Source organism: Marmota flaviventris, chromosome 12, assembly GCF_047511675.1.
Source record: "Marmota flaviventris isolate mMarFla1 chromosome 12, mMarFla1.hap1, whole genome shotgun sequence".
In the NCBI taxonomy this organism is placed as follows: domain Eukaryota; kingdom Metazoa; phylum Chordata; class Mammalia; order Rodentia; family Sciuridae; genus Marmota; species Marmota flaviventris.
In genome coordinates, this window is record NC_092509.1 from 79,669,628 (window position 1) to 79,683,026 (window position 13,399).

The 13,399-nt window shown below is 50.9% G+C and overlaps 1 protein-coding gene across 8 annotated transcripts in view; it reads right to left on the reverse strand.

Annotated features, from left to right (window-relative positions):
• The window catches only part of Nav1 (neuron navigator 1), a 257,283-nt gene that overhangs the window by 225,569 nt on the left and 18,315 nt on the right, over positions 1-13,399 (reverse strand). The window contains exon 2 of one of the 8 annotated variants that reach the window (XM_071600187.1): positions 4,598-4,693. The exons of the other annotated variants lie outside the window; for them this stretch is intronic. The gene's annotated coding sequence lies outside the window, so the exon portion shown is untranslated. The remainder of the gene's footprint in view (positions 1-4,597; positions 4,694-13,399) is intronic. 8 annotated transcript variants of the gene reach the window in all.

Consider the following 13,399-nt stretch of genomic DNA (forward strand, 5'->3'; position numbering starts at 1 on the left):
ATGGATAGAACTAGATCCTAGAGCTCAGCAATTAATGGGCAAAAAAGCTAAGAGACAGAGGGACTAGGGGACAGAGGGCAGCAAGGGTGCAAGATGTAAGGACACGGTTGAGAGGGGCTCTGGAGTCTACCAGGAACCCTGGAAAAGACACATCGCTTCTCAGTTTGGGTTCTCTCCCCACCTGCTTCCCCAATCGATATGAAAAAGGAAGCCCGGAGCTCTGGGGGTTGGAACAGAGTTCCTTTCAGACAGCTGACTCTGTATCAGGACTTTAAAGGACTAAGCACCATGGAGGGGGAAGACGGGCTCTTTGCTGGGCAGCCGGGAAGTCTGGGGCTTTTCCAGGTAGGGATCAAGACAAAGTCTTGGATGCTTTACAGCTTTCTGGGCCACTCAGCAGAGTGATGTGGCCCCGGGCCCCCTGCCTTCCGTGTCCCCTGCCATGTGTAGTACGCGTCCAGTGGGGCCTAGCAACAACTCCATCAGCTCTGTCTCCTTCCACCCGCAATACAAAATCCACATAGATGATAAAAAACGGGCAGGGAATGGGCAGAGCTCACACCACTGCCTGGTGGTGGTGGTGGTGGTGACAGGTGCAAATGGTGGCTCTGTTTAGTTTCCAACAGAGTTGATCTGAGCAGTCTTCCTGTGGCATGACTCAGGCAGTGGAATCTGCAACCAGCCTCCTTTGGAAGCTCCAAGTTTCCCAAGCCTTGTTCCTCAGCCTTCTCACTAGCTCAGGAAGTTACCAGGATCCCAGACAGGCAAGTTTTCTGTGAAGTTAAGCAGGACTGGGTTCCACTGTTCACTAACAGGAATCCTGAGGATCTGGGGCAGGACTGGCCAATAGAGCCGCCAGGGTTGCCCACTGCAGCCAGAAGCACTGGGCTCAGGCTGCTGCTGGGTGGCCACTCTCTAGCTACAGCCACTGGCCTAAACCTGTCTTCCTGCAAATCCCAGTTCTCATACCACCTCCTCCGTGGTGTCTTCTTGGATCTCTCCAGGGAAAGAGTGCCCTTCCTTGAAACTCCCCAGAACTTCATCTGACACTCCCTCTCTTAACACCTCCTGCCTCAGGTTACAGAGAGCAAATGAGAAAATTGTCTTCTTTGCCAGATGGTGGCCCTTTCTCACTTCCTCCCTGAGTCCAGCCCAATCCTCTGCACCAAAGAGTGCTCAATAAATGGTCAGAATAGAACTCCATAGTTTGTCCAAACTGGATTCTTTTTTCCTCCCTTAAGACTGGATTCTTTTTATTTATTTATTTATTTTTTAGTTGTCAATGGATCTTAATTTTATTTATTGATACGTGGTGCTGAAAAATCGAACCCAGTGCCTCACACATGTTAGGCAAGCGCTCTGCCACTGAGCCACACCCCCAGCCCAAGACTGAGTTCTTAACTTGGGATCCAGATACCCCATGAACTGCATGTAATGTGTGTTTTTTGGACATAATACCCATAGCTTTCATCATATTCCCAAAACAGGACCATGACCCCAAACCAGTTAATGACAGATATTTGTTGAGTGTTTACTATGTAACTGGCACCGTCTACATACTTTCCGCATATTAGATATTTTCATGAGCAAAAGAACCCTGGGAGAAAGTCACTATTATTCTCATTTTATAAAGATCTCAGGGGTTAAATAACTTGCCCAAGGTTACACAGCTGATAAGTGGAGACACCAGAATTTGAACCCGGCCAATCTGACCAGGGTCCACTCTCTGAACTGCTGATCTATAATGGCCTCTCTGTACAATCTCCTAAACAGAGACTACTGTGGGCTGAGATGGAGGCTCCAAGGTGGATCTGGGCAGCTGGAGCCTGGGATAAGTTTGGTGGTTCTGACTCCACTGTGCGCCTACTGCCTTCTGGGAAATGTGAGTTCTCGGAGTCAGTGGAGGACATGCAAAGCCACAGGCAACCGCTTTGGGAACTGACCACAGGGGAAGGAAGAGCAGCAGGCGGGCCTGAAGCAGAAGATAACTTGGGCCTTCCTCTATCATTATGGAAGGTTCTAGCTGCAAGACAGTGAGGGGGGTTGGTGTGACAGAGAGGTGAAGGAAGGAACAAGTACTCCATTTCAGAGCCTGTTCTAGGAAGAGTTGGTCCAGAGGAGGAGCAGGACAGCTCCCAGGCACCCCAGGGACCACATGAGCCCTCTTGAAAGGTCTTCCTTCCTTGCGTTTTCCTTCCTCTCTCCCTTCCTCCTTCCTTCCCTCTGTGCCTCCTTCCCCTCCTCCTTCTCTACCCCTTGGTGTTAACACACATGAACTCTCTCTCATCAGGAGACAAAAATTTCTCTGGGTTTGGCAGCCATATTTTGGGAAATCAGTACTCCCGAGTGTCTCCCTGTGGTCTCCTCTGGCTGGATGTCCTGTCCTTCAAATTAGAGTGTCTGGCCTAGGTGGTAAATTCCTCAGGGACAGGCCCTGCACCCTGCAATTCAAATTGAGTTTGACCAACACAAATAAACACTATATCGGGGCTTGAAATGGAGTTTGATTATTTACTTCCAAGGCAGGGCAGAGGGGTAGCCAGATGCAGGGGAGGAGGTCATTTTCAAGAAAAGCACAGCTGGCTGGGCACAGTGGTGCATGCCTGTAATCCCAGCAGCTTGGGAGGCTGAGGCAGGAGGATTGCGAGTTCAAAGCCAGCCTCGAGGCACTAAGCAACTCAGTGAGACCCTGTCTCTAAATAAAATTCAAAATAGGGCTGGGGATGTGGCTCAGTGGTTGAGTGCCCCTGAGTTCAATCCCCAGTACCAAAAAAAAAAAGAAAAAGAAAGAAAAGAAAAGCACAGCTGGACACTAACCCATACCCCAGAGGATCTACTTGAGCAATGAGGATTGTATTGTTCTGAGAAAACAAAAACAATCCAAAACAAATCTCTGTGTATTCACTTCTACACAGTTCAGAGAGGCCACTTAACTGTCCCTATTTGTCTTATAATGTCTTGTCGGTAGTAGGTCAAACTATATTGCTGTGCCCATTTCACTGATGGCTGGGGGAAAAAAAAGCTCAGAGAAATTAGAACCTGGGTCTCCTGACTCCAAATCTTGAACTTGCCTGATCACACAACACTGCTCTCAGGGAGCTGTGGAAACCAGGTTGGTTCCAGGATTCTGCAAGCGGGAGATGCTCTGGCCCCTGAAGAGGCCTGTCACATGCCTCAGCCATGAGGTGTCCCAAAATCCCTGCTTGCCCAGTTTCCTCACCATCCCATCACGAGTCCCGCACTTTTCTCCCTTAATCTCTGATCACACTCTCATCCATGAACAACTTGAATAAAACACTGTTTGCCTGGAAAGTGCTCTAGGAACATTAGTTGAATGATTAACTAGATGAATTAAAGACTGAACATATGAACTGTCAACATCTCCCTATGTGTGCATTAGGCACTTTAGATATTACCCCTTCCACTAGGTGGCTGTGCCACTAGCATATCTGGCATTGTTACCCACTCAAATTGTCCCCTTCCACTGTAATGAATGATCCTGCGAGGAACATTTTTATAGCTAGACCTTCGTACACACTGATGATCATTTACTTGGGGTAAACTCCTAAGTAATCCCACTTTAATAGTGGGATAAACAAAACCAAATTAGGAAAGGAATTGTTGGGGGGAAAAAAACAGCCTGTAATAAGCAATTCTAGGCAAAATAGAAAGCCTAGTCAGGCTCCTAGTTCTTGATGGTAGAAACCAAGGAGCCCCTGTAGTTCTATGTCTGGGCTCCCATAGCCAGAGACTAAGGACAGGCCCAGAGAGCTCACTCTGTGGTCCACTCTGTCTGTGATCTCACCGTGGCAGGGGCCTGGCTCCCCAGCTGAGTGACAAACTCCCTGACAGCAGGACTGCATTCCCCAGTGCTCGAAGCTGGCAGGACCCAAAACGTGAAGGATGTTCTCTGGCTGCCTGATACTTGGCCCGTGGCATATTAAGCCATGGAACGGCGGGAAAGGGGGCTGTCATCTATTTATTGGGCATCTGTTATGTGGTGGACAGGCGCTGTGCTAGGAACCTTGTATACATGATCACATCCACTATCTCATCTAAATTAGGTTCAGGGATGTGGGTCTGATTCCCACTTTGCACCCTGCAATGGTTTGGTCCCACTCCTCCTCCAGAGGCCCAGGAACCAGTGCCCCCGAGGCCTCCCAGCTTGCAGTGCACACTGACCACCCTGCTCTTCTGAAATCAATGGCTTCCAGACCTGGCAGGGCTGACAGAGCCCTTAGCATGGACAGAAACAATTGCAGGGCACCTCTACCCTGGAGGGGGTGGATGCGGACACAGCGGAAATGGGTGCCGAGATTCTATGAAGCTCAGGAAATGAGAGGGCTTTGTTGCCTTAGCAACGGGCAGCCAGGGTCAGCAGCAGAGCAGAGGCAGCTGCAGGGCTAATGGTAGAAAATAGGCCATGTTGTCAGGTCTGAGGTTCTAGGATGAGACCCTCCAGAAGAGGGAGGCCCCTCTTCCTATGCCTAGGCTTCCAGCACAGGGCAGGCTGTCAGCCAGGAGAAAAAACTTTATACCTGCAAAAGTCCCCAGGGCCCCTCGGTTGATTCTACCCCACACAGCCCTGAAGACTTACTCCTCTTCCTCTCTGAAGACAGACACTCTGAAATCATACGAGCAGGTTAGCTGAAAGGGCCCTTCCCTTCTGCAGACCTGGGCTCACAGGCTGGACCTGCAGAGGCGAGACGCAAATGAGGGTTTGTGATCAATACCCCTGGAGCTACAGAGGGACAGAGTTCAGGGCTGTCTTGCCAGGCATTTCCACAGTGGCCGGAAAGAGGGGTCTGGCCCTGGCAGTGGCTGGATCTTTGGATGTGCTGAATCTGCCCTGCAAGGGAAGGAGGGGTAGCCATGGGCAAAGCCTCTATATGGGCCATGGTCACCTACCAGGAGGGGAGAAAACCTACTTCCTTCCACCTGCTCCGGTTTCTCTGTTAGTGTTTTCCAGGTCACCTAACCAGTGCACACAAGAGGCCAGGGGAACTGCCACCCAGGATGGCTAGGGTACCTTTTCTTAATCATAATCAATAAAATGAACACAGTGTTTTGTAGCTAAATCATTTTCACATATGCTCTATCATTTTATAGTCATAATAAACCTGTGAGCTAGGCAGGCAGGTGATATCTCTCTTTCTTTTTCTTTTCTTTTTTAAATCACAGATAAAATAGCAAGTGATAAGTAAATTAACTGTCCAAGATCACACCACTGGGCCGAAACCAGGGATCTGTGTTTCTAACTCCAGTGCCCCTCCTCTCTCTATACTGCCATCCTAGGTGTCCCAGGGAGCTGCGAGAGAGAACTAGAGCAGGGGACATGCAAGGGGCATCCTAACTTGGAGGTGAGTATATGTCTTCATCTGAGATTCCCCCTCAAACCTATAGTGTCAGTGTCCCTCTCTGTGAGTGGCCTCAGGGAGGCAGGGCAGAGACATGGGCAGCTGCCAGTATCCTGTACCTTCCCTAGATGGTGTTTTACATGCAGATGTACCTGGAACAATCTAGAGTGTTTTATATGATGTCAGCTCAGAAAAATAGCAGAAGGATGTCTTGGGTGACCTCTCAAGTAAAGGGAGGGTTGACTGACCTGCCTCAGGGGTCCATGGCACCCTGTGAGTACCTGTGGGCTGGGAAAACTAGTGTGCTTTGAGATGTTGGAGCTGTTTGCTCCAAGAACTGGATATCCAATCCCTCATCAATCAACTCTAGCTCAGTACAGGTGCTGGCATCAGAGGACTTCACACCCCAGCCACGAACCACTGCAGCTGCCAGTTGCCTCAGGGAACCAAGAGGCAGCCAGGCCAACTCCCACTGGCACTAAGTTGCCAAGGAGCCAGCCAATATCAGCCACAGATCTGGAGAGGGCTGGCTGCCGATACCTGGGCAAGTCTCTGACCAACTCTATATACAGTCCTCAGGGTTCTGATGGCGGTCCTAGAAGCTGGGGGAACTGCCTACGTTGGCCCAGAGCAGGGAGGAAACATGCTTCTCCCTGCATGTTCTGCTAACAGGAAGCAGCTGGGAGGGGGTGGTACTGAGGAGGCCTCACCCTGCACAGCTGCCTGGGCTCCTAGCCCACCTCTCCTGACCTTTCAGTTTGACCTTCCTCCCCAGTGCCTGTCACTCAAGCCCACTGACCTAGGGGAAACCCCCAGAAACTTCTGTGGGTGCTTAAGGCACATCTTGACTTTCAGACCAGACAAGCTGGGGAAGAGGGGCCGGTCAGGGAGCAGCCTGAGGACCCAGAGATTGTTGTAATGGAGCCCCATTCCCTTAGCACAAACTCTGGTAACTGGTTTTTTTTTTTTTTTTTTTGTGGTACTGGGGATCAAACCTAGGGCTTCCTATATTGTTGGCAAGCTCTGGACAACCGAGCTACATCCCAGCCCTCTAAGCAAACTCTGGAATCGGCACTGTACAAACATGTATAGCTTGTATTATTTTACTGAATCACTTCAATGGAGCATATCTGATTAATGTTTGTGTTTACAGATGAGGAAACTGAGGCCAAAGAAGGAAAAACAAAATGCCAGCAGCTCAGGAGGATCACAAGTTCAATGCCAGTGTCAGCAACTTAGCAAGGCCCTAAGCAACTTAGTGAGACCCTGTCTCAAAATAATAATAATAATAATAAGGCTGGAGATGGGCTTCATGGTTAAGTGCCCCTGGGTTCAATCCCCAATACAAAACAAAAAAAAAAAAAAAAAAAGAAGAACAAGGTTAAAACAAAATGCCTAATTGCCATGGGCCAGTATCTAACCCACATCTTCCTGAGCCTGCTCTGCAGCCAGTGTGTACACTCAGCCATAAAGCACTCACAGGAACCACACGGCCCCATGGTAGCCAGACACACCACTACCAACACTCAGAAGGATCAGACAGAGTAGCTAACAGGGATTTCGGATGCGCCCTTGGGAAGCGTGCTGGGCTGCTGATGCTGTGTTGACAGGTGGGTCTTGAACATTATGGGAAATAGGTCCTGGTTCCAGGAATCTGGGTTGGCAGCCCAGACCTTCCCATAGGAAACTGTCAGCTAGGGCCAAGGAGAGCTGCCTCAAGGCTACAACTGGGCAAGGGGCTGGCTCTGGGCTTTAGAGGAGCAGCGTGAGGCTCTCTGTGGCTGTCCCCCACTGCCTCTTCGTCCCCAGCCCCACTGTTTCCTTTCTCTCTGCCCGTCCAGGATGCCCACACTCCAGTTACTTCTTTGTACACAGCCCAGGTAGCCCTCGATAGGTGACTTCTAGACACTCAAGAGACAAAGTATAAAGTACAAAGTATACTTTGATGAAGGAAAGATGGTTGGACACAGCTGGACTGTACAACTGCTTGAAGCACTCAGTGAGGCTCTGTCTCCCAGGCTGACCCCCATGTGGTAAGTTACCTTTGCTCTGGCCACATAGAGAATGGACGTTCTAGCTGTGAGGTCTGGGGCTGCATAGGCAGGATGCACACCAGGCCTTGGAAACGTACATGACTGGCAAAGCAGTGTCCACGGATTGGGAGGAAGCCACAGTCTCTCAGGGGACACACCTCTCTGTGGAGAGTCAGTTGCCACCTTCCTACACAAAGCAGTGGCACAAAAACACTGGCCAAGCTGGATATGAACAGACATCACCGGGAGCTGAAAGTTCCATCTCCCTGCACTTGCGACAGCCTGGAGACATCAATACTGTCTCCACACAGAGGAGATCCTCATAACTTGTTGAGTTAGACCATCTGGATCCCTGAGATGCCTCTCTGAGCAATGCTGTCAGGAGGACTAACAGGTGGCAGAGCCCTGGCTCCCTTGGCCTGGATCTTCCTGCTGAGTGTTGGACAGGCTCCATCCAGAAGCATCTAGGCCCTTCAGTCAGTGGCCCATCTCCTGAACCCCCAATAATCTCTGCAGGGCATGGTCCCTCTGGCCTGATCTGTGCCCTTGATCTGTGCCCTTGAGTCTGTGGACAGCCCCACCAGGACAAAAAAAAAAAAGGAAAGAAAGAAAAAACAAAAAACAGAGATAACCTCCCGAACTAACAGAAGCCCATTCCCCAGGGACAGGGTGGGGATGTTTGTTGCCCCCGCCCCCCCATAGCTGGTGGCTTTTTCAGCTTGTGGACAGGAAGGGGTAGGGTGTGGAGAGGGTGAGAGGGTGTGATACTGATTTCCAATTGCCACCCAGTTCGAGATCCTAATCAGTCCCGTGCAGGGCAGCTGGTGCAGGGCAGCTGGTCGCTGGTAGGGTTGCTCTTGTCTCCCAGAGGTAAGCAAGGGAGGGGGCAAAAGGATTCCAAAAACACTAATGAAGTCACCATCCTGTGGCCTGGGGATTATTAGTGAGGAGGGATCATTCATAGATGAGCACACCATGGTATAGACAGATCAGGGGATGTTCCGGTAATGTACATAGAGCTCTGATGGATATGGAAAAATGCCTGAGATAATATTAAGAAAAAAAGAAAAAAAAAACAGAAAACCATGTGCAGAGAATGATGCCAATTGTGTAGAGATAACTGTGACTTTAAACACACACACACACTGAAAATTAGAAAGAAATATTAACAGTGTTTGCTTCTGGAGTAGGGAATTCTGGCTACTTAAAACTTTTCTATTTTTCTATGAGCTTTGTTAAACAGAAAAAAAATTAAAACTAACACTAGTTAAAATTTAGGGGGCTCATGCCCTCTGTGATCCAAGGGACACAGAGGCTGTGTGTGACTGTGGGTGGGTAGGGAAGAAAGTGCTCTGTAAGTTCTCGCATGGCCAGGGGACTGGACGGGCAGGTGGCACAGAGCTGGTGGAGGTCAGGGGGTGTTCAGAAGCCTCCAACAAGAGCTTCCCCAGGAAGAGAGCCCATGAGGAACACAGGTACAAGGGATAGGGATACAGCCCTGTAAGAGCTGAGGTTCTGTCCCTGGGCACTAGGGGAACTCTGCAGCTGTACAGGGGTAAGTGGTAGCAGTGGGCTCAGAGGTGAAGTGAGGGGCTGTGGGTCCACAGGCAAGAAGGGAAGTGGTCTCAGAACAGAGGGCTGGGGTGCCAGGAGAGGCAGTCTGCCCTTGACGGAGAGGAGCCAGCCAGTGAGCCTCATGGTGAGAGCAGTGCATGCTGGGAGGCTGCTAGGGCAGGCACCGCGTTGGGGGGTAGGGGGCTGGAGCCACAGGAAGGGGTGTGGGTGGGATGGGGAGAGAGCAGGGCTGCGGAGGAAGGAAGAGCAGCCAGGATCTTAAAGAAAGGACCAGCCAGAGCCTGAACATGTAAGAAGGTGGCTGCATTTCAAATTGGTCTTTTGAAGAAAAGTCTAAGAGAAAGGTACCCAGCGGCCATTTGGGTGTTAATTTTTAGTTCAGTCAGTGGCTGGGGGTTTGGGGGGTGTCTGGCGCCTCCAGGGATAAAATGATAGCCTGAAGCTGGAAAGCCCCTAGGGGTCAAATCCACCTCATCCTGTGGCCTGGGGTCCTACCTCCCACTGTGTGGGCCTCAGTTTCTCCCAGAGAGGCAGGGGGGTGGACGACAGCCTTCCTATTATTCTCAGGTCTCAGGGGCTCTGCTAGTAAAAATGATTGTAAAATGCTTTGCAAATAGCGCCGCTGCCTCACAACAGAGGCAATTCTTTCCCACAGAGAGGGTTCAGTTCTTGCAGGGATCCGCTTGGAACCTCTCTGCCCTCCAAAGAAGGGACCCTTCTGTTCCCTTGTGATCTCAGTGAATGCCGAGTCCCTGGGATAGCCATGGGCCGGGCCCCGTGCCCGCTGCTGGCAGCCGCCATCACACAGCACAAGGGAAACTTTGTGTGCCTCCCAGGGCTGGCGCGTGAGCTGCCAAGTGCAGGCCCGGCTCCTCCTCTGACAGTGGAGGAAACTGAGGCACAGGGAGGAAGAGGGACAGTGGGGCTGACAGAAAGCAGAACCGGTACCTCTGTGTTTTGACACTGGCATTAACAACTAGCATTTAAAAAGTCTTACATGGTTTATATAGTATGAGGATAGCAATAACCAAATATTTACTGGGCACTTAGTATATGACAGTCACTTCACATTGATTGCCTTTATTTATTTATTCTGCCAACCCATTAGATAGGGACCATTAGTTTTCTCTATGGTGGGCGGAGTGGTGGACCCCAAATGGTACACCAGCCTAATACTCAAAGTTGTGGATGTCACCAAAAAGGGCCAAAGGGCCTTTGCAGATGTGATCGAGGTCAAGTCCTTTGCGGTGGGGACAGCATTTTGGATTACCAAGTAGGCCCAATCTAATCACATGAGTCCTTAGAAGCGAGCGCCTTTCCTGGTTGCAAAGAGCCAGAGAGTGGCAGCTGGGGGACTTGATCTGCTGTTGGCTCTGAACAAGTAAAGGTCCACACCCAGGAGTTCCAGTGGCCCTTAGAAATGAGAAGAGGCAAGGAACAGGTTCCCCCTGGAGCTTCCAGAAGCAGCACACCCTGCAGGCACTTAGATTTTAGCCCAGTGACATCCTTTCGGGCTTGTGACCAACTGAGCTGTAAGAGAATGTGCTTGTGTTGTCTTAAGTCTCTCAGATGGTGGCCGTTTGTTACAGCAGCACGGGAAAGGGATCCATTCCCTGTCGAGGGCGAGTGAACGGGGGCGAGCGAGGTCCAAGCCTTGCTGGTAGAAAGCCACAGGTCCCTGGCTGGACTAGTCCTCTCACCAATACGAACTGACTCCCCTCCAAGCTCCAGCCCTGCGCTAAGGCTGAGGAATTCATGACGCTGAAGACAAATGGGTCCCAACTGGATATGGGCAGGTAGAGCATCTGCTGCCACCACCCCAGCACTCTGCCGTCCACCGCCCTCTTACATGTTGCTTTGGTCAATCTTCAAGAAACCCACTGAAACTGAATGGACGCCTGCATTCTGAGATAAGGAAACTGAGGCTAGAAGAAGAAGGTGTCAGTCATAGCATCCCCAGCTGGCCACATCAGGCACGGAGGACATGTTCCTGGCATCCCACTCCAGGTTCTGAGCTCCTCTTTACCTCAGGTATGGAGGGGCTTGGGGGTGCACCCTGCTGCACCCCCTGTGGTACTTGAAACAGAGATTTAGGGTACCACCACCCCAACAAGCAGCATCTTGGCATTAGGAATATCATGTTTTTCCCGAGCCTAGTTCTAGGCTACACCATGGAAAATCATGTCAGGCCAATGAAAACCTGTGGGGGTGAGTTAACACCCCTTCTGCCATCCAGGCTGGGTGCTCTGTCCAGAAGCTCTTTGAGGGGCTGTCTCCCAGGGACAGCGTTTCCTGCTACTGCAGATACACGGGAGGGGTGCATCCAGGGACAGCAGGCCTGGCTCACACTGCTGGCTTCCTAAGCATGTCTATACCCGCTGACTCTGCTGTCACCTCCTAATTAGTCTGTCACTCCCTCACATGTCCTCTTAGGGCTTCACCACAAGACCATAACTCAGTCAGGAGCCCAGACCATTCCTAGTGGTCAAAAGCATCCATTCTGGAAAAACCTGTTTCCTAGGGGTTGAGGTGTAGCTCAGTGGTAGAGCACTGGGCAAGGTCCTGAGTTTGCTCCCCAGCACTGCAAAAAAATGAATAAATAAAAATTTTTTAAAAATTTTAAAAAGGGAACTGATGCTCAGACAGATAGCCCACATTGGGTCACAATATCATCCAGGACCTCCCACTTCAGAGCCCACCTCCCTTCCTGTCCACTTGCTGTTCTCTAGTGACAAACACTATAGGAAGGATCTGTTGGAACTGTCCCTGTCTGCTCACCTTCATCACCCCACCACGGAGACAGCAGAAACAGCCTGTGAGCCCCCCACCCTCCCCTGAGCTCAGCTAGAGATGGCCCTCTGCTGCCTTCACATATCTCCAGGATGACCTGCTCAAGATGGTGCCTTACACTGTACCCAGAGGGAAGCTTGGACCTTTAGGAGGCAGCAGCCCCTGCTAGGATTCCTTCAGTCCTTTCTTGCTGAGAGGCAGCTGTGTCCAAGACCAGGGACCACTGTCCCCCAAGGGCCTGGATCACAACTCCACATAGCCCAGACTCTGGCCCTAGGCACCCAGCCGCTGTGGTGGAGGGTGAGTCACGAGGCCTGGAATCTCAAGTGTTCCAGAGCTTCACCCCTCCCAGCCAGCTCCACATCTGCCCTCCAGATGTTGCCGCTTTAGAAACACTTCTGCCAACAGAGATCCAAGGTCAGGGGCATACCCGACCTTAGAAAAATACCTTCAGACCCCCACCAAGTGCCTGCCTTGGCTGATTAGGGATTCTCAAACTTCTCAAACCTAACTTGCCATACCTCTTGGGTATCTTTTTCCTCCATTGAAAATCTTATTGCCTAAGGGCCCTGGAGAGGTGGGAGTCTGGTGGGAGAAACAGCCCCTTCCTTCAGAGAGCTCCCAGTCGGATGGGCTCTTGAGTCAATTCCAAAATGACGGAGGAGACACAGCCCTGCCCTGAGTCTGATAGAAGAGACCATCTCTGTCTCTGGGGAGCTTCCAATGTCTGGGAATTAAGGACTCAGAAGAAAAGCCTATGAAAACTATGATTTTAAAAAATGAAAGAAACCAAAGTTCATCAAGTTCCTACCAAGTGTCTTCTTCAGGTTCAGCCAGCCTTCTGAAATCCTCACCATCACCTCATCTATACTCAAGGAAATGAAAGCACCACGGTTGGCTCCCAGCTAGTCAGGAACACCTAGGATTCACACTCAGGTTGGAGTAGCTCATACATGGCACCTTGGTGTCACACCACATTGGTGGGACAAATCCCCTTGCTTTCTTTTCCCACTCTACCCTCTAGGCTTACAGCAAGCTTTTTCTCCCATCTGCATATTAAGTAGTTCTACGTTTAAGACAACCTCATGCACCAACAATGTCCCACTGTCCCAGCAGCAAGAGGGACTATCAAGCAAGAGAAGGATCACAGATGGGCTCTCATCCTCTGTTAGTGGAGGTCCCGCGCCAAGGCAAGCTGTGATCCAGGCAAGGGCTCTTTGGGGTCTCAGGGACAGAAGGCTCAGAGTGCTGAGCCTCCCCACCCCCAGGCTGGCCCCAAGCCAGTCACTGGGTGAACCAACTGCCCAGGACCTCTGGAAAGAATAATGCCTGAGGCACACATCAGGAGGGCCTGTGGTAGTGGAAAATGCAGTGGAAACGCTGAATATGTGTTCCCTGAGCTCTCTGTCTGCTTTGTGGCACCCAGGGTGGAACAAAAGGCTGGCCTTCCTGTCATTGTGCCAGAGCCCTAGGAGGCCTCTGCTCAGGGTACAGATTCATGGAGCTCAAAGCTCTCTGAGGCTCCTTCATCCCCAGGAAGAGGCTCTGCAAAGAGGGGAGACAGAAATGCTGCCCTGAACGACAGAGATCCAGGTTGGAGAGAGACAGTTTCTTTCCGTGGGAACAGCAGTTTGGTAGGCAGGA